Raw genomic sequence first — 26,850 nt, 5'->3', positions numbered from 1 at the left:
CGGAGGTCACAATTTTATTTGCTGTCTGCCAAGACCTTTTTTTTGTGTCCAAAAACATAAATGCCGCGGTCATCGCGCTATTTAGCTGATTTTGCGATTATTTTGCAAATTGCGAAATGCTGGAGGGTCTGATTGGAGTTAACTGGACAGAGCTCTGGGCGGAAAGGATGGATGTGTGAGGAAGATTGGATGGGATGCTAACAATTACACCAATATACATTAAGGGCTGATTACAAAGCCTAACGGGACTCGATTGAGACCAAGTGGGATGGACAAACTGCTGTTTGCATGACATTGAAGTCAGTCAGCTCCCTGCTGCGCCGCTCGGAATATTGGCTCCCCGAGCTTGGGCCCAGCTTGCCCGTGGCCAAGACCGGCCCTGCTTCAAAGGAGAATTCCGTGACATGAAAATTCACTTATCACTTGAACTTTCAGTGTAAATGCACTGGTTTGGCTAATTGTTGTTGACGGGAGCAATGACGATCATCACCCCCCCTTACTTTTCTTTGACTGGTCTGTCCATCTGATGTCCGTTGGCATCCAGAGTAGCCTGCAGCTTTTGAGAAGGACATCTGTTCGAAGAGCAATCCACAGGAAACAAAGGAATTCCAAGGTAACTTTTTATTTACATAGAATAAACATGGAGACACGTAAGTCTTCATCCAAATCATGAATGCCAGTAACAGACATTTCCCACATATGTCTATACATAATCCCACATGTTCAAAATATAACAAACCCTCCTGCAGCCAGCAGTAGCGCTTAAAAGATAACATTGAGACACGAGCAAAATCTCGCGCCCATGTCTCCATGTCGGAAATAACTGCATTATAAGAAAACGTGAGTACGAGTGAGACAAGACCGCAGAAGTACAGTGATCGTGTACTCGCAGTCCATGCAACAAACCTTCCCCCTTTCAGGAAAAAAAAAAAAAAACAACATCAAAAAATTATATTCCTCGTACTACTTTTAATCATGTTAGTACGTAATCTCGAAATCGTACAGGAAGGTTACGCATCCTAACACTCCTGGCCACCCCAAATGGTTCCCGATTACACCAGACTTTACTCCACTGGACTTTGAGAATTCTGCATACAATCATAGAACGGCGGGGCCGGCATCGGCCACACCAGAAGTATGGCGGTCGAGCCGGCCTCCTCCGCTACGACTGGGGGTGGGTCGGACGCGCGCTTGGACGCGCCGGAGGCCCGGCCCCCCCCCTGAACACCCATTGGCTGGGTTGAATCACTTCCGGGTCGCGACGAAGGCCAAACGTCCGGCCAGGTCTGGCCGGACCCGGGGGGTATAAATGGCTGGGGAGCCAGGGAACCGGTCTCTTGGTTCCTGACTCCCCAGCTTGCCCCCCCTACGCCTCGCAAAGAGGCGTTAACCTCGATTTTTCTTTACTTTTGCAGGTGTTCGTGTTCGTTTTACGCCGGTTGAGCATACGTCCGAGGGCTGTGGCGACGAGGAGAGTCACCTGTGGGAAAGCGGGAGCACGAAGGTTCGACCGAGGACATCGCGTGCCCCTACGGCAGGCAGGATCAGCTGGATCAGCGGGAGTTGCTGCGGGGACCGAGCGTTTTATCAGGGCGTCAGGAGCGTGGTTCCAAGCACCAGGTACCGGGAGGCGGTGGCGCGAGAGGCGCGCCCCTCCAGCGATCGCTTTACTGCTGCTCAGTGACGCTTCTCCACCCGCCTTGTTTTCAGGCTGCTGCGCCAGGCTTGTGGGGGAAAGCTTTTGGAAGGGGCTCACGTTAGAGTTACTGTGGCCTAATAGTCAGGTCTGAGACTCTTACTCTCAAGGTTACAGGGTCAATTCTCCATTGATTCTGTTCTGTCAGATCTCTCTCGCTGCTTCACGCATTGGGCATTCAAAACGGTGTATGCTGTCCGTGTAATACGTGATTGACGCGTAGGGTACACACGCACTGTGGGGGGCACAACGCTGCTTGAATGTGTTGGTAGGCTGGTAGCTGACGCGTAGGCATACTTATTGCCTGCTGGGAGGGTTAGTACTTAGAGCCATCGCACACAGAGTTGGGGTTTGTTTAGGCTTTATGCAATAAGAGCGTTTTTTAAGCTTGTCGCAGTCTTGCCATTGGGATCGATTTTGTTTGCTGTTGTTTGACTGTTGGGCATTATAGACTACTGATCCATTGGTGGTACTAGTCGGGTCGCAGGGATTTTGTGACGTCCGTTCTTGCCAGTAGGACCGTTTTGTTTGCTGTTGTATTACAAACCATTGAAGCATTTCCAGTATATAAGGGTTAGGGGGTTCTTGTGACGCCCTTTCTATTCCAATGGCGGGGAAAACTAAGAGGGGGAGCAAGGCTCTCGCATGGAAAAACTAATGGAGGATATGATGAGGAAAGTGACCGAGATGGGACAAGACCTGGCTAACCTCAGGGAGAAGGTGGAGGGGCAGGGTGAGAGGCCTACGCGCCCCAATGTGCCCCCGAAGGCTGCTTTTCCGCCAGTCCCAAAACGGGTGAGAGCTAGGAAACGGGTGGGAAAGGGTTTAAACCCACCCATGCCACGGGTCCCTAGTGATACCCCTGCACCTCCTATCCCGGTGCTGGGTCCGGGGATCCCGTCAACGGCACCCCCCTTAGCGCCAGTTCTGGAACCACAGGCCCTACCTCAGATTCCTGAGTCGCCGGCGGTTTCTGTGCCTGTATTAGCACCCCTCGCACCGTTAATTGTTCCTGTGGTCCCGGTGCCCCAGCCAGCTTCCCCGGGAGGGCTTACACCCACCAAGGATAATCCGCTTGGGGGGGGGGGATCTGCCTCAAGAGATAGTTTCGCATTTGGCCATGGTTGGGGAAGGCAGGCATTCTCTCCCCGACAGTGGGGGTAAAGGAGTTGGGGACTGATGCTTTGGCAGAGGCAATGCGTATTGTCTCTAAATTTAATGCAGGACCCAAAGAATTGATCACTGCTGGCCCGGTAGCTTCATTGCCTATCATTGCAGGGGGTGGTTCCGGCACGATGGAGAACAAGGGTTTGCCAGTCCCCGGTGTGGCAGGGATCTCGCTTGAGGCTGCAGGGCCGGCAGCAACAGGTAAACTGCCAGCATTACCAATGTTGGGCGTGGGGGAGTCCAGTTCTGAGCGCGAGTTTTTAGGCAGACATGTGTCTATGGAGTTAAAAAACCGAATATGGGCCGGTGAATATATTGACATGTTTGCATTATTGATCTGCGAGAGGGAGAGGGAGGAATCTAGAAAGAAGAAGGATTATATGCTCCCTAGGGAATGGCAGACTGAGATGTGGAAGTACAGGGTGGAAGAGAATCTAATGAATTGGATCAGAGCATTCTCCATATTTATGGCAGTTACAGCTGAGCGTTTTCCTAACTTACAGGCACAGATGGCTTGTTATCAGAACAGGATAGTGTTGGCCAATGATAAATTTGCGGGCGGAGGATGGTTAGAGTATGATAGGAATTTCAGGATGGCGAAGGCATCCGACCCATCGTTGTCATGGGACCTGTAGGAGAGTAGGGTCTGCTATCCTATGGTCACCCCAAATTTTTGCTTTTTGCTTCACTGGTTTTTGACATATTGAGGCTGTGGGCCTGCCAATCAGACCCCCAGCCTGCTGTTCTCTCTACTAAATTAAAACTATGCACCCTAGGTGCATAACCAATTGGAAGTGGATCACCCTGTCAGCCCCTGTACCAGTGTACACTAGGTACCCAGGGCATTGGTGTACCCCAGGCCTGCCAAGGGCTGCAGCATGTATTATGCCACCCCAGGCTTGGCCTAACAATCTGACACAACTGGCTGATCACTCAGCTGGGGTAAGTTGGTGTAATCACCTCTTACTTAGGTGTAGTATACCTATACCTAACCTTAAATGGGACACCTGGTAACCTATAAGTCACTCCTATGGCAGGCCTTAACAATCCTGAAGGCAGAGTGCTTGGTTCCATGTGAGATGGTGCTCTGGCATGAGCTGAGCCTGTCTGCAGTGGTCGGAACAACTTCCTTCTACTGTTTCCAGATATCGTCATACCATATACTCTTAAGTGCATTATGAACCTCGCGGTTAAATGCTATCTTTGGTTTGGCTTTATCAAAACATGTCGAGTAAGGTGTCATACGAATTGGAATACTAACCCCTCGCCAATTCTGGCGACGGGGTTAGCATTCCACCCTTCTAGAGGGACACGACATGTACAGTACCTGAAACCCGGGTAAAATCAGACATAGCCTCAGCTCCACAAAATGGATGCTGCCACCACAGACACAAGTCTGCCCTCCTGCTGCTGGGAGTCCTTCCAGCTTGGGAGGTGTGGACAAAGGGTTTCCTGCCAGGGGAGGTGCATGCACCACCCCAGACAGGATTTTGTGTATTGGTCAGGTAGGGCTTGAAAGAAACCAGACATGCCTGTGGCTCACAAGGAGCCTCGGTGCATATGCCAGTTCAAACCGGTCCTGGGGCACACCAGTCCCGGGCCTGGGGCGAGCTGGACAAAGGATTGGGGGTGTAACCACCCCCCTTCCTGGTCCCACCCATAGGGAGGGACCTAGCAGGTAGTCCGGCCCCTAGAATCCGAATAAAGGTAGGAGCTGTGTCCTAAGACTTCAGACATCCTGGAATCAACTTGAAACTAAGAAGAAGACGGGAACTTCGACATTCTGCTGCACAGAAGACTGAAGAAAATCTCCCCTGTGGTCAGGGAGTGACCACCTTGCTAACGCAAGCACCATCCAGCGAATCACCGTCTGCTTTGCCGCCGCCTCCCGCCGGAGCCCGAGCCCAGAGACTGACAAGACCTGGACCTCCAGACCTCTCACCGCCCGATCCACAGTCCCTGAAAAGAGGAGACCCGTGGAGGCACCGAGACACGTGGAGCCAGCCATCTTGGAACGACTACGACAAGCTGACAAGTGCAACAACCGAGGCTCCCTCCAAGTTGTGCTTTGGGTCCTGAGAAGCCCAACCCTCGAGCAGCATCTGCACCAAAGGTGAGCCCTCCAGCATCTCCACGATCTGCGTGGGGCCCTTCTGCATTTTGCCACTCGACGCGCCTAACCGGTTGCTGGCCCGCTGGCTAGTGGCCATCTTGGCGACGAAATCTACGACAAACACCGCTGGTCTGGTTGCTCCAGACTGGCCCTTGCTCCCCTCCAAAGGAGCAATCCCTCTGACCTTGCTGGTCAGAACCAACAGCTGATTTCCGAATCCTTCTACAATTGCTTTTGCCAAGGCTTGTTTGCTTCGATCAAGTCGCCGACACCGCCGACAGCGAGAGCCTGCGTGGGACAGCTCGTGAGCCGACTCCTGGACGTCGTCGACCTTCAGGGACCACGTGGCTGCGGAGACAAGCTACCCCTCATCACCTGTTTGCGCCCGACATCGCCTGGTACCCACCTGGTGCCACGCTGGTCACTGGCTAGTGACTGTGAACACTGTCCCCTCTGCTTACAGGTCTTCAACATCTCCGATCCACTCTTGGATCCACTGCATCTCTTCCCGACCGACCGCCTGCAGCACTTTTGTCTACAGGCCCCACGGAACAGATAGAAGAAACCCGACGCACTTCGAGGCCTATGCACTCGCTTCCTGTGGGTGAGGTAAAGCTGGCACACCTGTGCCCAAGTGTAGTATTACATCTCTAGTGCCTGTGTTCCAAATCTTAAGTTCCTAGGTCATCCGGAAGATTCCTTTTGCAGTAACTTTGTACTTTTTACGCACCCATTGAAACCTATGGGAGCACGCGTGTGACTATTTGCTCTGCACACGCCACCCGTGGACCTCCTGGTCACTAACTGACGTTAGCTCCTTGTAGGCCCAGCGATTCTAGAGGCCCTAGGCCTTTTCCCTTTTCTGTTCGTGGTACTTATACCACTATTTTAGTATATGGTTCGAGTGGCCACCAGGGCCTATCCATATAAAGTGCAACTTCTGTGTATTCTGTGATAATCTTGTTTGACGATTTGTGCTCCTGTGCTCATAAAGAGACTAGGGGTTACTTTGATAAATAAATCCATATATATCTGTGTGGTGTCCTTTCATTGGTATAAAAGGGGGTTACTATTGGTAAAACAGCTTGCTTAACACGCTTCACGAGTTTAGCCTCAAAGACTGCTTAGCCTACGCTACCACTAGGGCAGCTAGTCCGAAAAGGTTGACTTACAACCACACCATAAGGGTTGCTTGGCATGGTACAAGGTGATCACTTTAACTAGTGAGCATCATACACCAGGCCAACTTCTCACAGGACCGAATTTGCACAATTGCTTGGTTGAATCTGTTTGGGGGTGAGGGGCAGGGTAATACAAAAAGTCAGGCCCCACACGCGGCGCAGCCCTTTCAGCCCTTTCGGTCCCAGGGGAGTACCAGTTATACCACTGGTGCAAGCGGCAATGGTGGGAGGAAAGGGACGTATTGGGATTTCAATAGGCGAACATGCACCAGACCACAGGGTCAATGCAAATTCAAGCACGCATGTTCCATTTGTGCTAACCCTTCCCACCCTGAGTCTAAATGCCTCAAGAGATCTCAGGAAAAGGGTAGGAAAAAGCAGGAGTGAGATGGTGTCGACACTCAAATCACGGTCCCCCATTGATGTGATGGCTCTGACCCCTCGGCTCAACAAATACCCATGCCACCTTACGGCGAGAACGCTTCTAGAGGGTTTCAGGGACGGTTTTAGGATTCCAGCCCCTAATTATAGAGGGTCCTCTGAGTGCCTGAATCAACTCTCGGCCAGGAATAATCCAGATGTTGTCTCCTCAAAGATTGCCAAGGAGTTACGCCTAGGGAGGGTGGCGGGCCCTTTCTCGTCAGTGCCGGTCAAGAATTTTGTCTGTTCACCGTTGGGAGTAGTCCCCAAAAAGGTTGAGTGGGAATACAGACTAATACACAACTTGTCAGCACCCAGGGGAAATTCACTGAATGATGCAATTAATGATGAGTTCTGTAGCATTAAATACGTGTCCTTTGACCAAGCGGTGGAGATCCTCAGGGGTTTGGGCCCTGGGGCTCTGATGGCAAAATCTGACATAGAATCGGCCTTTCGGTTACTTCCGGTACATCCGGATGATTATCACCTGCTGGGTTTTAAATTCCAAGGGAATTTCTTTATGGATATGTGTATGCCAATGGGTTGCTCTGTCTCATGTGCTTATTTTGAAAAATTCAGTTCATTCCTGGAATGGGTTTTCAGACAAAAGACAGGGCACCGATGGGTCATGCATTACCTGGACGACTTTCTTATCCTGGGGATACGGGGTTCCTCCGAATGCGGGTGGGCGCTGCAGGAATTTTGCGCGCTCATGCGGGATTTGGGGGTCCCGTTGGCTCCTGGCAAGACAGTTGGGCGGCATCTATGTGAGAAGTTGGCCTGGTATATGATGCTCACTAGTTAAAGTGATCACCTTGTACCATGCCAAGCAACCCTTATGGTGTGGTTGTAAGTCAACCTTTTCGGACTAGCTGCCCTAGTGGTAGCGTAGGCTAAGCAGTCTTTGAGGCTAAACTCGTGAAGCGTGTTAAGCCAGCTGTTTTACCAAATGCAACCCCCTTTTATACCAATGAAAGGACACCACACAGATATATATTCAAAATATATATGTATTTATTTCTCAAAGTAACCCCTAGTCTCTTTATGAGCACAGGAGCACAAATCGTCAAACAAGATTATCACAGAATACACAGAAGTTGCACTTTATATGGATAGGCCCTGGTGGCCACTCGAACCATATACTAAAATAGTGGTATAAGTACCACGAACAGAAAAGGGAAAAGGCCTAGGGCCTCTAGAATCGCTGGGCCTACAAGGAGCTAACGTCAGTTAGTGACCAGGAGGTCCACGGGTGGCGTGTGCAGAGCAAATAGTCACACGCGTGCTCCCATAGGTTTCAATGGGTGCGTAAAAAGTACAAAGTTACTGCAAAGAGGATCTTCCGGATGGACTAGGAACTCAAGATTTGGAACACAGGCACTAGAGATGTAATACTACACTTGGGCACAGGTGTGCCAGCTTTACCTCACCCACAGGAAGCGGGGGCATAGGCCTCGAAGTGCGTCGGGTTTCTTCTATCTGTTCCGTGGAGCTTGAAGACAAAGATGCTGCAGGCGGTCGGTCCGGGAGAGATGCAGTGGATCCAAGAGTGGATCGGAGACGTTGAAGACCTGTAAGCAGAGGGGACAGTGTTCACAGTCACTAGCCAGTGACCAGCGTGGCACCAGGTGGGTACCAGGCAATGTCGGGTGCAAACAGGAAGAAAGGTGTAGCTTGTCTCTGCAGCCACGTGGTCCCTGGAGGTCGACGACGTCCAGGAGTCGAGTCACGAGCTGTCCCACACAGGCTCTCGCTGTCGGCGGTGTCGGCGACTTGATCGAAGCAAACAAGCCTTGGCAAAAGCAATTGTTGTATGTAGGAGAGTAGGGTCTGCTATCCTATGGTCACCCCAAATTTTTGCTTTTTGCTTCACTGGTTTTTGACATATTGAGGCTGTGGGCCTGCCAATCAGACCCCCAGCCTGCTGTTCTCTCTACTAAATTAAAACTATGCACCCTAGGTGCATAACCAATTGGAAGTGGATCACCCTGTCAGCCCCTGTACCAGTGTACACTAGGTACCCAGGGCATTGGTGTACCCAAGGCCTGCCAGGGGCTGCAGCATGTATTATGCCACCCCAGGCTTGGCCTAACAATCTGACACAACTGGCTGATCACTCAGCTGGGGTAAGTTGGTGTAATCACCTCTTACTTAGGTGTAGTATACCTATACCTAACCCTAAATGGGACACCTGGTAACCTATAAGTCACTCCTATGGCAGGCCTTAACAATCCTGAAGGCAGAGTGCTTGGTTCCATGTGAGATGGTGCTCTGGCATGAGCTGAGCCTGTCTGCAGTGGTCGGAACAACTTCCTTCTACTGTTTCCAGATATCGTCATACCATATACTCTTAAGTGCATTATGAACCTCGCGGTTAAATGCTATCTTTGGTTTGGCTTTATCAAAACATGTCGAGTAAGGTGTCATACGAATTGGAATACTAACCCCTCGCCAATTCTGGCGACGGGGTTAGCATTCCACCCTTCTAGAGGGACACGACATGTACAGTACCTGAAACCCGGGTAAAATCAGACATAGCCTCAGCTCCACAAAATGGATGCTGCCACCACAGACACAAGTCTGCCCTCCTGCTGCTGGGAGTCCTTCCAGCTTGGGAGGTGTGGACAAAGGGTTTCCTGCCAGGGGAGGTGCGTGCACCACCCCAGACAGGATTTTGTGTATTGGTCAGGTAGGGCTTGAAAGAAACCAGACATGCCTGTGGCTCACAAGGAGCCTCGGTGCATATGCCAGTTCAAACCGGTCCTGGGGCACACCAGTCCCGGGCCTGGGGCGAGCTGGACAAAGGATTGGGGGTGTAACCACCCCCCTTCCTGGTCCCACCCATAGGGAGGGACCTAGCAGGTAGTCCGGCCCCTAGAATCCGAATAAAGGTAGGAGCTGTGTCCTAAGACTTCAGACATCCTGGAATCAACTTGAAACTAAGAAGAAGACGGGAACTTCGACATTCTGCTGCACAGAAGACTGAAGAAAATCTCCCCTGTGGTCAGGGAGTGACCACCTTGCTAACGCAAGCACCATCCAGCGAATCACCGTCTGCTTTGCCGCCGCCTCCCGCCGGAGCCCGAGCCCAGAGACTGACAAGACCTGGACCTCCAGACCTCTCACCGCCCGATCCACAGTCCCTGAAAGGAGGAGACCCGTGGAGGCACCGAGACACGTGGAGCCAGCCATCTTGGAACGACTACGACAAGCTGACAAGTGCAACAACCGAGGCTCCCTCCAAGTTGTGCTTTGGGTCCTGAGAAGCCCAACCCTCGAGCAGCATCTGCACCAAAGGTGAGCCCTCCAGCATCTCCACGATCTGCGTGGGGCCCTTCTGCATTTTGCCACTCGACGCGCCTAACCGGTTGCTGGCCCGCTGGCTAGTGGCCATCTTGGCGACGAAATCTACGACAAACACCGCTGGTCTGGTTGCTCCAGACTGGCCCTTGCTCCCCTCCAAAGGAGCAATCCCTCTGACCTTGCTGGTCAGAACCAACAGCTGATTTCCGAATCCTTCTACAATTGCTTTTGCCAAGGCTTGTTTGCTTCGATCAAGTCGCCGACACCGCCGACAGCGAGAGCCTGCGTGGGACAGCTCGTGAGCCGACTCCTGGACGTCGTCGACCTTCAGGGACCACGTGGCTGCGGAGACAAGCTACCCCTCATCACCTGTTTGCGCCCGACATCGCCTGGTACCCACCTGGTGCCACGCTGGTCACTGGCTAGTGACTGTGAACACTGTCCCCTCTGCTTACAGGTCTTCAACATCTCCGATCCACTCTTGGATCCACTGCATCTCTTCCCGACCGACCGCCTGCAGCACTTTTGTCTACAGGCCCCACGGAACAGATAGAAGAAACCCGACGCACTTCGAGGCCTATGCACCCGCTTCCTGTGGGTGAGGTAAAGCTGGCACACCTGTGCCCAAGTGTAGTATTACATCTCTAGTGCCTGTGTTCCAAATCTTAAGTTCCTAGGTCATCCGGAAGATTCCTTTTGCAGTAACTTTGTACTTTTTACGCACCCATTGAAACCTATGGGAGCACGCGTGTGACTATTTGCTCTGCACACGCCACCCGTGGACCTCCTGGTCACTAACTGACGTTAGCTCCTTGTAGGCCCAGCGATTCTAGAGGCCCTAGGCCTTTTCCCTTTTCTGTTCGTGGTACTTATACCACTATTTTAGTATATGGTTCGAGTGGCCACCAGGGCCTATCCATATAAAGTGCAACTTCTGTGTATTATGTGATAATCTTGTTTGACGATTTGTGCTCCTGTGCTCATAAAGAGACTAGGGGTTACTTTGAGAAATAAATACATATATATTTTGAATATATATCTGTGTGGTGTCCTTTCATTGGTATAAAAGGGGGTTACTATTGGTAAAACAGCTTGCTTAACACGCTTCACGAGTTTAGCCTCAAAGACTGCTTAGCCTACGCTACCACTAGGGCAGCTAGTCCAAAAAGGTTGACTTACAACCACACCATAAGGGTTGCTTGGCATGGTACAAGGTGGTCACTAGAACTAGTGAACAGCATATACCAGGCCAACTTCTCACATTGGTGAGCAGCGGTTGGATTTGAGCTTGCTGTGTTTTACCATTGTAATCTCTTGGTTACCAATTGAAAGATCACATAGGTACCTGTAGGTACATATAAAACAAGATTAGATATACATAAGTTCTACTGAACTTAGTTGTTGTAGAGCAAAGGGAGTAGCACACCCTGACTACAACTACTAGATAGGTTTAGTAGGTAAACCCAAGTGTAGGTAGATTGCAACACATCCACCCACGCTTAAGAGCAATGGCCGGGGCAGAGGGGTCCACTGTACCCATCTCTGTTGAGAGTGACCCCCAGAGGGCACCATCCAGCTTTGCTACCCTTAATCAGAATGAGCTCAGGCATTTGGCAACTCTTAGAGGCCTTAAACAGCCCAAGAACCCAAACTCTGCTGAGCTCAGAGAGCTCTTACAGAATGATGAGAATCAGAGAGCACTCAAGAAAGCTTCCCAGTTAGCCCCCTTAGGGACAGGAACAGGAGGCCCCCCTTCTAAAGATGCCACTGAAGTACCCCTTCCCAATAGTCACCCCTTAGATGGGATGCCTACCACAGAGGATGAGAGTGAAAAGGATACTGACAGTAGTGAGGATGAAGGGAGAACTAGCCCAGTGCCAAGTGTTATACTTGGCCCAGCTAAACCAAGGCTATTGGGGACTGACAGTGGGTTCAACCCACTGGATCTCCCCAGTGGACTTAACACAGGGCTGGGAAGGCAAAGGAATCGCTCAGGTGACTCCAATGCTTCCCATGGCTCTAGAGGCTCTCAAGGTCACTCCAGGAGAAGGATGACCACCCCTCAGAGGAGGGAACATGAGGCCAAGATGCAAGAGGCCCAGCTGAGGATCAGGAAGCAGGAGCTAGAAGTAGCCCTGATGGAAGAGAAACTTAGCAAGGCTAGACAGCATAAAGAGAGTGGGTCTATACCCACTGGTGGCAGCATTGTCCCTAAGGACAAAGATAGGGTTTTCGACAATAGAAACCTGTCTAAGGTTGTGCCCCCCTACAAAAGTGGGGATGACATCCACAAGTGGATAACTGCTCTTGAGAGAGCCTGCAAAGTACAGCAGGTTCCTGAAGATCAGTGGGCAGCAATCCTCTGGCTCTCCTTTGAAGGAAGAGGCAGAGACAGACTCCTCACTGTTAGAGAAGAGGATGTCAGAAACTACAGAGTCCTGAAGAGTGTTCTAGTTGATGGGTTAGGCTTAACCACTGAGCAGTACAGGTTAATGTTCAGAGACACCCAAAAGACACAGACTCAGGACTGGTCTGAATACATTGAATGTGCCACTAAGGCTTTGGAGGGTTGGTTGCTGGGAAGTAAGGTATCTGATTTTACAGGATTGTATAATTTGATGATGAGAGAACAGATTTTAAATAACTGTCAAAACCAGCAACTGCATCAACACTTGGTTGACTCTGATCTGACCTCTCCCCAAGAATTGGGAAAGAAGGCAGACAAATGGGTCAGAACCAGGGTTAAGCAAAAGAACCAGAACCAGGGCCAAGGGGGTGATCAGAAGAAAACAGACCAAAAGGGTGGAGATCAGAAACCTAAAGACCAGAAGTCTTCAACAGGGCCCCAAACTACTACTAAGGAGGGTGGGTCCCAACAGTCCAAAAAGAAGAAAGAAGGTCAAAAGAAACCCTGGTGCAATCATTGTAAAAATACAACTCACTGGACTAGTGATTGCAAAAAGGGTGGAGCCCCCAACACTGTTGCCCCTAAGGCACCTGCTCCCAGTACTACTGTTAGCAGTGTTGGTCCCCAGACAAAGGGTGTAGTGGGAATCACTATGGGAACTGAAGGAGATTCTGACTTAGACAGAACCCTTACACAGGCAGTCTTGATCTGTGATGGCGACATTGATTTGTCCCTGACTGTGAGCCCCAGTAACCTGGGCAAGTACAGACAGACTCCTTTAATTAATGACAAAGTGGCTCAAGCCTACAGGGACACATGTGCCAGTGTCACTATGGTGACACCAGGCTTTGTGGACCCTGGACAGTACATACCAGGTGAGAACTACCTGGTGACCAATGCCAGCAATGCCACTACTTCACACAGTGTGGCAGTTGTTAACTTCTCATGGGGAGGGGTAACTGGCCTCAAAAGGGTTGTGGTTAGTGCAGACCTCCCAGTAGAATGTTTGTTGGGCAATGACCTAGAGAGTTCTCTATGGTCAGAAGTGGAGTACAGGACTCATGCAGAGATGTTAGGTATATCATCACATGTCCTTGCTGTGACCAGGTCACAGGCCAAAAAGTGCCTCACTGAACCACAGGTCTTGGATCCTGGAACAATGGACCAAGCACCTACCAAGAAGAAGAACAGGAGGGTCAAGGCTGTGCCTTCCCCCCTGCCTCAGAGTGATGATCAGCCTTCCCAGGAAGCTGATCTAGAGGACCCTGAAGGAACTGTCCCTGAAGAGCTTGAACCTGATCAGGTTGAGTTTCTGGGGACAGGGGGACCTTCAAGGGCTGACTTGAGGCAGGCTCAGTTATCCTGTCCCTCTCTTGAACCCCTCAGACAGCTGGCTGCTGCTGAGGCTGCTGGGAATGCTCAAGGTACCCATAAAGTGTATTGGGATGAAGGGCTCCTTTATTCAGAGGCTAGAGACCCCAAGCCTGGTGCAACCAGGAGGTTGGTTATACCTCTGCAATTTAGGGGCTTCCTCCTTACCTTGGCCCATGATATTCCTTTAGCAGGACACCTAGGCCAGAACAAGACCTGGGACAGACTTGTCCCTCACTTTCACTGGCCCCATATGAATGAAGATACAAAGGAGTTTTGTCGCTCCTGTGTTACCTGCCAAGCCAGTGGCAAATCAGGTGGCACAACAAAGGCCCCCCTGATACCACTACCTGTGGTGGGGGTTCCCTTTGAAAGAGTGGGAATAGACATAGTGGGTCCCATGGATCCTCCCACTGCATCTGGGCACAGATTTATACTGGTGGTAGTGGATCATGCCACCAGGTATCCAGAGGCAATTCCCCTTAGGACCACTACAGCTCCTGTTGTGGCCAGGGCCCTGCTGGGAGTATTCTCCAGAGTGGGGTTTCCTAAGGAGGTAGTATCTGACAGAGGTACCAACTTTATGTCAGGATACTTGACAGCTATGTGGAAGGAATGTGGTGTCAACTACAAGTTCACCACCCCTTATCACCCACAATGCAATGGGCTTGTTGAGAGATTCAACAAGACCCTAAAGGGTATGATCAAAGGATTACCTGAAAAGCTCAGGCGAAGATGGGATATCCTTCTACCCTGCCTTCTGTTTGCTTACAGAGAGGTCCCACAAAAAGGAGTTGGCTACAGCCCCTTTGAATTGTTGTTTGGGCACCCTGTGAGAGGCCCACTGTGTTTGGTGAAGGAAGGATGGGAGTTACCTCTCAAAAAGCCTAAGCTAGACATAGTGGACTATGTACTTGGTCTCCGCTCCAGGATGGCTGAGTATATGGAGAAGGCATCTAAAAACCTTGAGGCAAGCCAGGCCTTACAGAAAGCTTGGCATGACCAAAAGGCTGTCTTGGTTGAGTATCAGCCAGGACAGAAGGTATGGGTGTTGGAGCCAGTGGCCCCAGCAGCACTCCAAGACAAATGGTCTGGACCCCATACAATCCTGGAAAAGAAGGGAGAGGTCACCTACTTGGTGGACCTAGGAACTCCCAGGAGTCCCCACAGGGTACTCCATGTTAACAGGCTTAAAGCATATGTTGACAGGGCAGACATGGGCTTGCTCATGGCTACAGATGAGGGACAGGAGGAAGAGAGTGACCCTCTCCCAGACCTGTTGTCTCAGAACCCTGAAGATGGCTCAGTTGAAGGAGTGACCCTTGGAGGCAACCTCACTGCCCATCAGCAGACTGAATGTAGACAGGTTCTACAATCATTTTCACATATGTTTTCCTTGATACCTAGTCAAACTGACTGGTGTACCCATGTTGTGGACACTGGTGACAGTCTGCCTGTAAAGAACAAACTTTACAGACAACCTGACCACGTCAGGGACTGTATAAAGGCTGAGGTACATAAAATGCTGGAATTAGGTGTCATTGAACCCTCAGAGAGCCCCTGGGCTAGCCCAGTGGTTCTGGTCCCCAAACCTCACACCAAAGATGGCAAGAGAGAGATGAGGTTCTGTGTGGACTACAGAGGACTCAATGCTGTCACCAGGACAGATGCACACCCTATTCCAAGGGCAGATGAGCTCATAGACAAACTAGCTTCTGCAAAGTTTTTGAGCACATTTGACTTGACAGCTGGCTATTGGCAAATCAGGTTAGCTGAGGAGTCTAAGGCCAAAACAGCATTCTCAACCCCAGGTGGGCATTATCAGTTTGTGGTGATGCCCTTTGGTCTGAAGAATGCACCTGCCACCTTCCAAAGGCTGGTGAACCAAGTCCTTACTGGGTTGGATGACTTTTGCGCAGCATATCTTGATGACATTGCTGTCTTTAGCTCCACCTGGGAGGATCACCTGATCCACCTGAAGAAGGCTCTTAAGGCTCTGCAAAGGGCAGGCCTCACTATCAAGGCTACTAAGTGCCAGATAGGGCAGAGTAAGGTTGTATATTTGGGCCACCTTGTAGGTGGAGGCCAAGTTCAACCACTGGAGAGTAAGATACAATCCATCAAGGACTGGTCCCCTCCAACCACCCAGACTCAAGTTCGAGCTTTCTTGGGCTTGACTGGGTACTACAGGAAGTTTGTTAAGAACTATGGGTCCATTGTGACTCCTCTTAATGATCTGACATCCAAGAAGATGCCCAAAAAGGTTCAGTGGACAGTAAGCTGTCAAAAGGCATTTGATGACCTGAAGGAGGCCATGTGCTCTGCACCTATCCTGAAAAGTCCTGACTACTCCAAAGAGTTTATTGTCCAAACAGATGCTTCTGAGTTGGGTGTGGGAGCTGTGCTGTCACAACTTAATGTAGATGGTCAAGACCAACCCATTGCTTTTATTAGCAGAAGGTTGACCCCCAGAGAGAAGAATTGGTCAGCTATTGAGAGGGAGGCCTTTGCTGTGGTGTGGGCCCTGAAGAAGCTGAGGCCATACTTGTTTGGCACTCACTTCAAGATTCAGACCGACCATAAGCCCCTCTTGTGGCTAAATCAGATGAAGGGTGAAAACCCCAAACTGCTTAGGTGGTCCATTTCCCTACAGGGGATGGACTTTACAGTGGAGCACCGGCCAGGTACTGACCATGGGAATGCAGATGGTCTCTCCAGGTACTTCCACTTAGGACATGAAGACGAGACTGGTCAAGGCTAGTTTAATGTCCCAGCGTTTGGGGGGGGGTTGTGTAGGAGAGTAGGGTCTGCTATCCTATGGTCACCCCAAATTTTTGCTTTTTGCTTCACTGGTTTTTGACATATTGAGGCTGTGGGCCTGCCAATCAGACCCCCAGCCTGCTGTTCTCTCTACTAAATTAAAACTATGCACCCTAGGTGCATAACCAATTGGAAGTGGATCACCCTGTCAGCCCCTGTACCAGTGTACACTAGGTACCCAGGGCATTGGTGTACCCAAGGCCTGCCAGGGGCTGCAGCATGTATTATGCCACCCCAGGCTTGGCCTAACAATCTGACACAACTGGCTGATCACTCAGCTGGGGTAAGTTGGTGTAATCACCTCTTACTTAGGTGTAGTATACCTATACCTAACCCTAAATGGGACACCTGGTAACCTATAAGTCACTCCTATGGCAGGCCTTAACAATCCTGAAGGCAGAGTGCTTGGTTCCATGTGAGATGGTGCTCTGGCATGAGCTGAGCCTGTCTGCAGTGGTCGGAACAACTTCCTTCTACTGTTTCCAGATATCGTCATACCATATACTCTTAAGTGCATTATGAACCTCGCGGTTAAATGCTATCTTTGGTTTGGCTTTATCAAAACATGTCGAGTAAGGTGTCATACGAATTGGAATACTAACCCCTCGCCAATTCTGGCGACGGGGTTAGCATTCCACCCTTCTAGAGGGACACGACATGTACAGTACCTGAAACCCGGGTAAAATCAGACATAGCCTCAGCTCCACAAAATGGATGCTGCCACCACAGACACAAGTCTGCCCTCCTGCTGCTGGGAGTCCTTCCAGCTTGGGAGGTGTGGACAAAGGGTTTCCTGCCAGGGGAGGTGCGTGCACCACCCCAGACAGGATTTTGTGTATTGGTCAGGTAGGGCTTGAAAGAAACCAGACATGCCTGTGGCTCACAAGGAGCCTCGGTGCATATGCCAGTTCAAACCGGTCCTGGGGCACACCAGTCCCGGGCCTGGGGCGAGCTGGACAAAGGATTGGGGGTGTAACCACCCCCCTTCCTGGTCCCACCCATAGGGAGGGACCTAGCAGGTAGTCCGGCCCCTAGAATCCGAATAAAGGTAGGAGCTGTGTCCTAAGACTTCAGACATCCTGGAATCAACTTGAAACTAAGAAGAAGACGGGAACTTCGACATTCTGCTGCACAGAAGACTGAAGAAAATCTCCCCTGTGGTCAGGGAGTGACCACCTTGCTAACGCAAGCACCATCCAGCGAATCACCGTCTGCTTTGCCGCCGCCTCCCGCCGGAGCCCGAGCCCAGAGACTGACAAGACCTGGACCTCCAGACCTCTCACCGCCCGATCCACAGTCCCTGAAAGGAGGAGACCCGTGGAGGCACCGAGACACGTGGAGCCAGCCATCTTGGAACGACTACGACAAGCTGACAAGTGCAACAACCGAGGCTCCCTCCAAGTTGTGCTTTGGGTCCTGAGAAGCCCAACCCTCGAGCAGCATCTGCACCAAAGGTGAGCCCTCCAGCATCTCCACGATCTGCGTGGGGCCCTTCTGCATTTTGCCACTCGACGCGCCTAACCGGTTGCTGGCCCGCTGGCTAGTGGCCATCTTGGCGACGAAATCTACGACAAACACCGCTGGTCTGGTTGCTCCAGACTGGCCCTTGCTCCCCTCCAAAGGAGCAATCCCTCTGACCTTGCTGGTCAGAACCAACAGCTGATTTCCGAATCCTTCTACAATTGCTTTTGCCAAGGCTTGTTTGCTTCGATCAAGTCGCCGACACCGCCGACAGCGAGAGCCTGCGTGGGACAGCTCGTGAGCCGACTCCTGGACGTCGTCGACCTTCAGGGACCACGTGGCTGCGGAGACAAGCTACCCCTCATCACCTGTTTGCGCCCGACATCGCCTGGTACCCACCTGGTGCCACGCTGGTCACTGGCTAGTGACTGTGAACACTGTCCCCTCTGCTTACAGGTCTTCAACATCTCCGATCCACTCTTGGATCCACTGCATCTCTTCCCGACCGACCGCCTGCAGCACTTTTGTCTACAGGCCCCACGGAACAGATAGAAGAAACCCGACGCACTTCGAGGCCTATGCACCCGCTTCCTGTGGGTGAGGTAAAGCTGGCACACCTGTGCCCAAGTGTAGTATTACATCTCTAGTGCCTGTGTTCCAAATCTTAAGTTCCTAGGTCATCCGGAAGATTCCTTTTGCAGTAACTTTGTACTTTTTACGCACCCATTGAAACCTATGGGAGCACGCGTGTGACTATTTGCTCTGCACACGCCACCCGTGGACCTCCTGGTCACTAACTGACGTTAGCTCCTTGTAGGCCCAGCGATTCTAGAGGCCCTAGGCCTTTTCCCTTTTCTGTTCGTGGTACTTATACCACTATTTTAGTATATGGTTCGAGTGGCCACCAGGGCCTATCCATATAAAGTGCAACTTCTGTGTATTATGTGATAATCTTGTTTGACGATTTGTGCTCCTGTGCTCATAAAGAGACTAGGGGTTACTTTGAGAAATAAATACATATATATTTTGAATATATATCTGTGTGGTGTCCTTTCATTGGTATAAAAGGGGGTTACTATTGGTAAAACAGCTTGCTTAACACGCTTCACGAGTTTAGCCTCAAAGACTGCTTAGCCTACGCTACCACTAGGGCAGCTAGTCCAAAAAGGTTGACTTACAACCACACCATAAGGGTTGCTTGGCATGGTACAAGGTGGTCACTAGAACTAGTGAACAGCATATACCAGGCCAACTTCTCACATTGTAGGAAAAGGAAATAAGCTGATGGTTCTGACCAGCAAGGTCAGAAGGACTGCTCCTTTGGAAGGGAGCAAGGGCCAGTCTGGAGCAACCAGACCAGCGGTGTATTTCTTGAAGTTCGTCGCCAAGATGGCTACTAGCCAGCGGGCCAGCAACCGGTTAGGCGCGTCGAGTGGCAAAATGCAGAAGGGCCCCACGCAGATCGTGGAGATGCTGGAGGGCTCACCTTTGGTGCAGATGCTGCTCGGGTGTTGGGCTTCTCAGATCCCAAAGCACAACTTGGAGGGAGCCTCGGTTGTTGCACTTGTCAGCTTGTCGTAGTCGTTCCAAGATGGCTGGCTCCACGTGTCTCGGTGCCTCCACGGGTCTCCTCTTTTCAGGGACTGTGGATCGGGCGGTGAGAGATCTGGAGGTCCAGGTCTTGTCAGTCTCTGGGCTCGGGCTCCGGCGGGAGGCGGCGGCAAAGCAGACGTTGATTCGCTGGATGGTGCTTGCGTTAGCAAGGTGGTCACTCCCTGACCACAGGGGAGATTGGCTTCAGTCCTCTGTGCAGCAGAGCGTCAAAGTTCCCGTCTTCTTCTTAGTGTTAAGTTGATTCCAGGATGTCTGAAGTCTTAGGACACAGCTCCTACCTTTAAGCGGATTCTAGGGGCCGGACTACCTGCTAGGTCCCTCCCTATGGGTGGGAGCAGGAAGGGGGGTGGTTACACCCCCAATCCTTTGTCCAGCTCGCCCCAGGCCCGGGACTGGTGTGCCCCAGGACCGGTTTGAACTGGCATATGCACCGAGGCTCCTTGTGAGCCCCAGGCATGTCTGGTTTCTTTCAAGCCCTACCTGACCAATACACAAAATCCTGTCTGGGGTGGTGCACGCACCTCCCTTGGCAGGAAACCCTTTGTCCACACCTCCCAAGCTGGAAGGACTCCCAGCAGCAGGAGGGCAGACTTGTGTCTGTGGTGGCAGCATCCATTTTGTGGAGCTGAGGCTATGTCTGATTTTACCCGGGTTTCAGGCACTGTACATGTCGTGTCCCTCTAGAAGGGTGGAATGCTAACCCCGTCGCCAGAATTTGCGAGGGGTTAGTATTCCAATTCGTATGACACCTTACTCGACATGTTTTGATAAAGCCAAACCAAAGATAGCATTTAACCGCGAGGTTCATAATGCACTTAAGAGTATATGGTATGACGATATCTGGAAACAGTAGAAGGAAGTTGTTCCGACCACTGCAGACAGGCTCAGCTCATGCCAGAGCACCATCTCACATGGAACCAAGCACTCTGCCTTCAGGATTGTTAAGGCCTGCCATAGGAGTGACTTATAGGTTACCAGGTGTCCCATTTAAGGTTATGTATAGGTATACTACACCTAAGTAAGAGGTGATTACACCAACTTACCCCAGCTGAGTGATCAGCCAGTTGTGTCAGATTGTTAGGCCAAGCCTGGGGTGGCATAATACATGCTTCAGCCCCTGGCATGCCTTGGGTACACCAATGCCCTGGGTACCTAGTGTACACTGGTACAGGGGCTGACAGGGTGATCCACTTCCAATTGGTTATGCACCTAGGGTGCATAGTTTTAATTTAGTAGAGAGAACAGCAGGCTGGGGGTCAGATTGGCAGGCCCACAGCCTCAATATGTCAAAAACCAGTGAAGCAAAAAGCAAAAATTTGGGGTGACCATAGGATAGCAGACCCTACTCTCCTACACAACCCCCCCCCAAACGCTGGGACATTAAACTAGCCTTGACCAGTCTCGTCTTCATGTCCTAAGTGGAAGTACCTGGAGAGACCATCTGCATTCCCATGGTCAGTACCTGGCCGGTGCTCCACTGTAAAGTCCATCCCCTGTAGGGAAATGGACCACCTAAGCAGTTTGGGGTTTTCACCCTTCATCTGATTTAGCCACAAGAGGGGCTTATGGTCGGTCTGAATCTTGAAGTGAGTGCCAAACAAGTATGGCCTCAGCTTCTTCAGGGCCCACACCACAGCAAAGGCCTCCCTCTCAATAGCTGACCAATTCTTCTCTCTGGGGGTCAACCTTCTGCTAATAAAAGCAATGGGTTGGTCTTGACCATCTACATTAAGTTGTGACAGCACAGCTCCCACACCCAACTCAGAAGCATCTGTTTGGACAATAAACTCTTTGGAGTAGTCAGGACTTTTCAGGATAGGTGCAGAGCACATGGCCTCCTTCAGGTCATCAAATGCCTTTTGACAGCTTACTGTCCACTGAACCTTTTTGGGCATCTTCTTGGATGTCAGATCATTAAGAGGAGTCACAATGGACCCATAGTTCTTAACAAACTTCCTGTAGTACCCAGTCAAGCCCAAGAAAGCTCGAACTTGAGTCTGGGTGGTTGGAGGGGACCAGTCCTTGATGGATTGTATCTTACTCTCCAGTGGTTGAACTTGGCCTCCACCTACAAGGTGGCCCAAATATACAACCTTACTCTGCCCTATCTGGCACTTAGTAGCCTTGATAGTGAGGCCTGCCCTTTGCAGAGCCTCAAGAGCCTTCTTCAGGTGGATCAGGTGATCCTCCCAGGTGGAGCTAAAGACAGCAATGTCATCCAGATATGCTGCGCAAAAGTCATCCAACCCAGTAAGGACTTGATTCACCAGCCTTTGGAAGGTGGCAGGTGCATTCTTCAGACCAAAGGGCATCACCACAAACTGGTAGTGCCCACCTGGGGTTGAGAATGCTGTTTTGGCCTTAGACTCCTCAGCTAATCTGATTTGCCAATAGCCAGCTGTTAAGTCAAATGTGCTCAAAAACTTTGCAGAAGCTAGTTTGTCTATGAGCTCATCTGCCCTTGGAATAGGGTGTGCATCTGTCCTGGTGACAGCATTGAGTCCTCTGTAATCCACACAGAACCTCATCTCTCTCTTGCCATCTTTGGTGTGAGGTTTGGGGACCAGAACCACTGGGCTAGCCCAGGGGCTCTCTGAAGGTTCAATGACACCTAATTCCAGCATTTTATGTACCTCAGCCTTTATACAGTCCCTGACGTGGTCAGGTTGTCTGTAAAGCTTGTTCTTTACAGGCAGACTGTCACCAGTGTCCACCACATGGGTACACCAGTCAGTTTGACTAGGTATCAAGGAAAACATATGTGAAAATGATTGTAGAACCTGTCTACATTCAGTCTGCTGATGGGCAGTGAGGTTGCCTCCAAGGGTCACTCCTTCAACTGAGCCATCTTCAGGGTTCTGAGACAACAGGTCTGGGAGAGGGTCACTCTCTTCCTCCTGTCCCTCATCTGTAGCCATGAGCAAGCCCATGTCTGCCCTGTCAACATATGCTTTGAGCCTGTTAACATGGAGTACCCTGTGGGGACTCCTGGGAGTTCCTAGGTCGACCAAGTAGGTGACCTCTCCCTTCTTTTCCAGGATTGTATGGGGTCCAGAACATTTGTCTTGGAGTGCTGCTGGGGCCACTGGCTCCAACACCCATACCTTCTGTCCTGGCTGATACTCAACCAAGACAGCCTTTTGGTCATGCCAAGCTTTCTGTAAGGCCTGGCTTGCCTCAAGGTTTTTGGATGCCTTCTCCATATACTCAGCCATCCTGGAGCGGAGACCAAGTACATAGTCCACTATGTCTAGCTTAGGCTTTTTGAGAGGTAACTCCCATCCTTCCTTCACCAAACACAGTGGGCCTCTCACAGGGTGCCCAAACAACAATTCAAAGGGGCTGTAGCCAACCCCCTTTTGTGGGACCTCTCTGTAAGCAAACAGAAGGCAGGGTAGAAGGATGTCCCATCTTCGCCTGAGCTTTTCAGGTAATCCTTTGATCATACCCTTTAGGGTCTTGTTGAATCTTTCAACAAGCCCATTGCATTGTGGGTGATAAGGGGTGGTGAACTTGTAGTTGACACCACATTCCTTCCACATAGCTGTTAAGTATCCTGACATAAAGTTGGTACCTCTGTCAGATACTACCTCCTTAGGAAACCCCACTCTGGAGAATACTCCCAGCAGGGCCCTGGCCACAACAGGAGCTGTAGTGGTCCTAAGGGGAATTGCCTCTGGATACCTGGTGGCATGATCCACTACCACCAGTATAAATCTGTGCCCAGATGCAGTGGGAGGATCCATGGGACCCACTATGTCTATTCCCACTCTTTCAAAGGGGACCCCCACCACAGGTAGTGGTATCAGGGGGGCCTTTGTTGTGCCACCTGATTTGCCACTGGCTTGGCAGGTAACACAGGAGCGACAAAACTCCTTTGTATCTTCATTCATATGAGGCCAGTGAAAGTGAGGGACAAGTCTGTCCCAGGTCTTATTCTGGCCTAGGTGTCCTGCTAAGGGAATATCATGGGCCAAGGTAAGAAGGAAGCCCCTAAATTGCAGAGGTATAACCAACCTCCTGGTTGCACCAGGCTTGGGGTCTCTAGCCTCTGAATAAAGGAGCCCTTCATCCCAATACACTTTATGGGTACCTTGAGCATTCCCAGCAGCCTCAGCAGCAGCCAGCTGTCTGAGGGGTTCAAGAGAGGGACAGGATAACTGAGCCTGCCTCAAGTCAGCCCTTGAAGGTCCCCCTGTCCCCAGAAACTCAACCTGATCAGGTTCAAGCTCTTCAGGGACAGTTCCTTCAGGGTCCTCTAGATCAGCTTCCTGGGAAGGCTGATCATCACTCTGAGGCAGGGGGGAAGGCACAGCCTTGACCCTCCTGTTCTTCTTCTTGGTAGGTGCTTGGTCCATTGTTCCAGGATCCAAGACCTGAGGTTCAGTGAGGCACTTTTTGGCCTGTGACCTGGTCACAGCAAGGACATGTGATGATATACCTAACATCTCTGCATGAGTCCTGTACTCCACTTCTGACCATAGAGAACTCTCTAGGTCATTGCCCAACAAACATTCTACTGGGAGGTCTGCACTAACCACAACCCTTTTGAGGCCAGTTACCCCTCCCCATGAGAAGTTAACAACTGCCACACTGTGTGAAGTAGTGGCATTGCTGGCATTGGTCACCAGGTAGTTCTCACCTGGTATGTACTGTCCAGGGTCCACAAAGCCTGGTGTCACCATAGTGATACTGGCACATGTGTCCCTGTAGGCTTGAGCCACTTTGTCATTAATTAAAGGAGTCTGTCTGTACTTGCCCAGGTTACTGGGGCTCACAGTCAGGGACAAATCAATGTCCCCATCACAGATCAAGACTGCCTGTGTCAGGGTTCTGTCTAAGTCAGAATCTCCTTCAGTTCCCATAGTGATTCCCACTACACCCTTTGTCTGGGGACCAACACTGCTAACAGTAGTACTGGGAGCAGGTGCCTTAGGGGCAACAGTGTTGGGGGCTCCACCCTTTTTGCAATCACTAGTCCAGTGAGTTGTATTTTTGCAATGATTGCACCAGGGTTTCTTTTGACCTTCTTTCTTCTTTTTGGACTGTTGTTGGGACCCACCCTCCTTAGCAGTAGTTTGGGGCCCTGTTGAAGACTTCTGGTCTTTAGATTTCTGATCTCCACCCTTTTGGTCTGTTTTCTTCTGATCACCCCCTTGGCCCTGGTTCTGGTTCTTTTGCTTAACCCTGGTTCTGACCCATTTGTCTGCCTTCTTTCCCAATTCTTGGGGAGAGGTCAGATCAGAGTCAACCAAGTGTTGATGCAGTTGCTGGTTTTGACAGTTGTTTAAAATCTGTTCTCTCATCATCAAATTATACAATCCTGTAAAATCAGATACCTTACTTCCCAGCAACCAACCCTCCAAAGCCTTAGTGGCACATTCAACATATTCAGACCAGTCCTGAGTCTGTGTCTTTTGGGTGTCTCTGAACATTAACCTGTACTGTTTAGTGGTTAAGCCTAACCCATCTACCAGAACACTCTTCAGGACTCTGTAGTTTCTGACATCCTCTTCTCTAACAGTGAGGAGTCTGTCTCTGCCTCTTCCTTCAAAGGAGAGCCAGAGGATTGCTGCCCACTGGTCTTCAGGAACCTGCTGTACTTTGCAGGCTCTCTCAAGAGCAGTTATCCATTTGTGGATGTCATCCCCACTTTTGTAGGGGGGCACAACCGTAGACAGGTTCCTATTGTCAAAGACCCTATCTTTGTCCTTAGGGACAATGCTGCCACCAGTGGGTATAGACCCACTCTCTCTAGGTTGCCTAGCCTTGTTCAGTTTTTCTTCCATCAGGGCTACTTCTAGCTCCTGCTTCCTGATCCTTAGCTGGGCTTCCTGCATTCTGGCCTCATGTTCCCTCCTCTGAGGGGTGGTCAGTCTCCTTCTGGAGTGACCTTGAGAGCCTCTAGAGCCATGGGAAGCATTGGAGTCACCTGAGCGATTCCTTTGCCTTCCAAGCCCTGTGTTAAGTCCACTGGGGAGATCCAATGGGGTGAACCCACTGTCAGTCCCCAATAGCCTTAGTTTAGCTGGGCCAAGTATAACACTTGGCACTGGGCTAGTTCTCCCTTCATCCCCACTCACATCTGTATCCCCATCACTTTCTTCCTCTGTGGTAGGCATCCCATCTAAGGGGTGACTATTGGAAGGGGGTACCTCTGTGGCATCTTCAGAAGGGGGGCCTCCTGTTCCTGTCCCTAAGGGGGCTAACTGGGAAGCTTTCTTGAGTTCTCTCTGATTCTCATCATTCTGTAAGAGTTCTCTGAGCTCAGCAGAGTTAGGGTTCTTGGGCTGTTTAAGGCCTCTAAGAGTTGCCAAATGCCTGAGCTCATTCTGATTAAGGGTAGCAAAGCTGGATGGTGCCCTCTGGGGGTCACTCTCAACAGAGATGGGTACAGTGGACCCCTCTGCCCCGGCCATTGCTCTTAAGTGTGGGTGGATGTGTTGCAATCTACCTACACTTGGGTTTACCTACTAAACCTATCTAGTAGTTGTAGTCAGGGTGTGCTACCCCCTTTGCTCTACAACAACTAAGTTCAGTAGAACTTATGTATATCTAATCTTGTTTTATATGTACCTACAGGTACCTATGTGATCTTTCAATTGGTAACCAAGAGATTACAATGGTAAAACACAGCAAGCTCAAATCCAACCGCTGCTCACCAATGTGAGAAGTTGGCCTGGTATATGATGCTCACTAGTTAAAGTGATCACCTTGTACCATGCCAAGCAACCCTTATGGTGTGGTTGTAAGTCAACCTTTTCGGACTAGCTGCCCTAGTGGTAGCGTAGGCTAAGCAGTCTTTGAGGCTAAACTCGTGAAGCGTGTTAAGCCAGCTGTTTTACCAAATGCAACCCCCTTTTATACCAATGAAAGGACACCACACAGATATATATTCAAAATATATATGTATTTATTTCTCAAAGTAACCCCTAGTCTCTTTATGAGCACAGGAGCACAAATCGTCAAACAAGATTATCACAGAATACACAGAAGTTGCACTTTATATGGATAGGCCCTGGTGGCCACTCGAACCATATACTAAAATAGTGGTATAAGTACCACGAACAGAAAAGGGAAAAGGCCTAGGGCCTCTAGAATCGCTGGGCCTACAAGGAGCTAACGTCAGTTAGTGACCAGGAGGTCCACGGGTGGCGTGTGCAGAGCAAATAGTCACACGCGTGCTCCCATAGGTTTCAATGGGTGCGTAAAAAGTACAAAGTTACTGCAAAGAGGATCTTCCGGATGGACTAGGAACTCAAGATTTGGAACACAGGCACTAGAGATGTAATACTAC

General features: G+C 50.6%; 1 long non-coding RNA gene across 1 annotated transcript in view; it reads left to right on the top strand.

Annotated features, from left to right (window-relative positions):
- Positions 1-1,275: 1,275 nt before the first annotated feature.
- The window catches only part of LOC146871193 (uncharacterized), a 29,824-nt gene continuing 4,249 nt past the window's right edge, over positions 1,276-26,850 (top strand). The window contains exons 1-2 of the long non-coding RNA XR_014959515.1: positions 1,276-1,620; positions 2,975-3,064. This is a non-coding gene — a long non-coding RNA (uncharacterized LOC146871193). The remainder of the gene's footprint in view (positions 1,621-2,974; positions 3,065-26,850) is intronic.

The sequence above is a fragment of the Triturus cristatus genome, chromosome 1_1, assembly GCF_964204655.1.
Source record: "Triturus cristatus chromosome 1_1, aTriCri1.1, whole genome shotgun sequence".
NCBI classification, from domain to species: Eukaryota; Metazoa; Chordata; class Amphibia; order Caudata; family Salamandridae; genus Triturus; species Triturus cristatus.
This window is presented reverse-complemented; position numbering and strand designations above follow the sequence as displayed.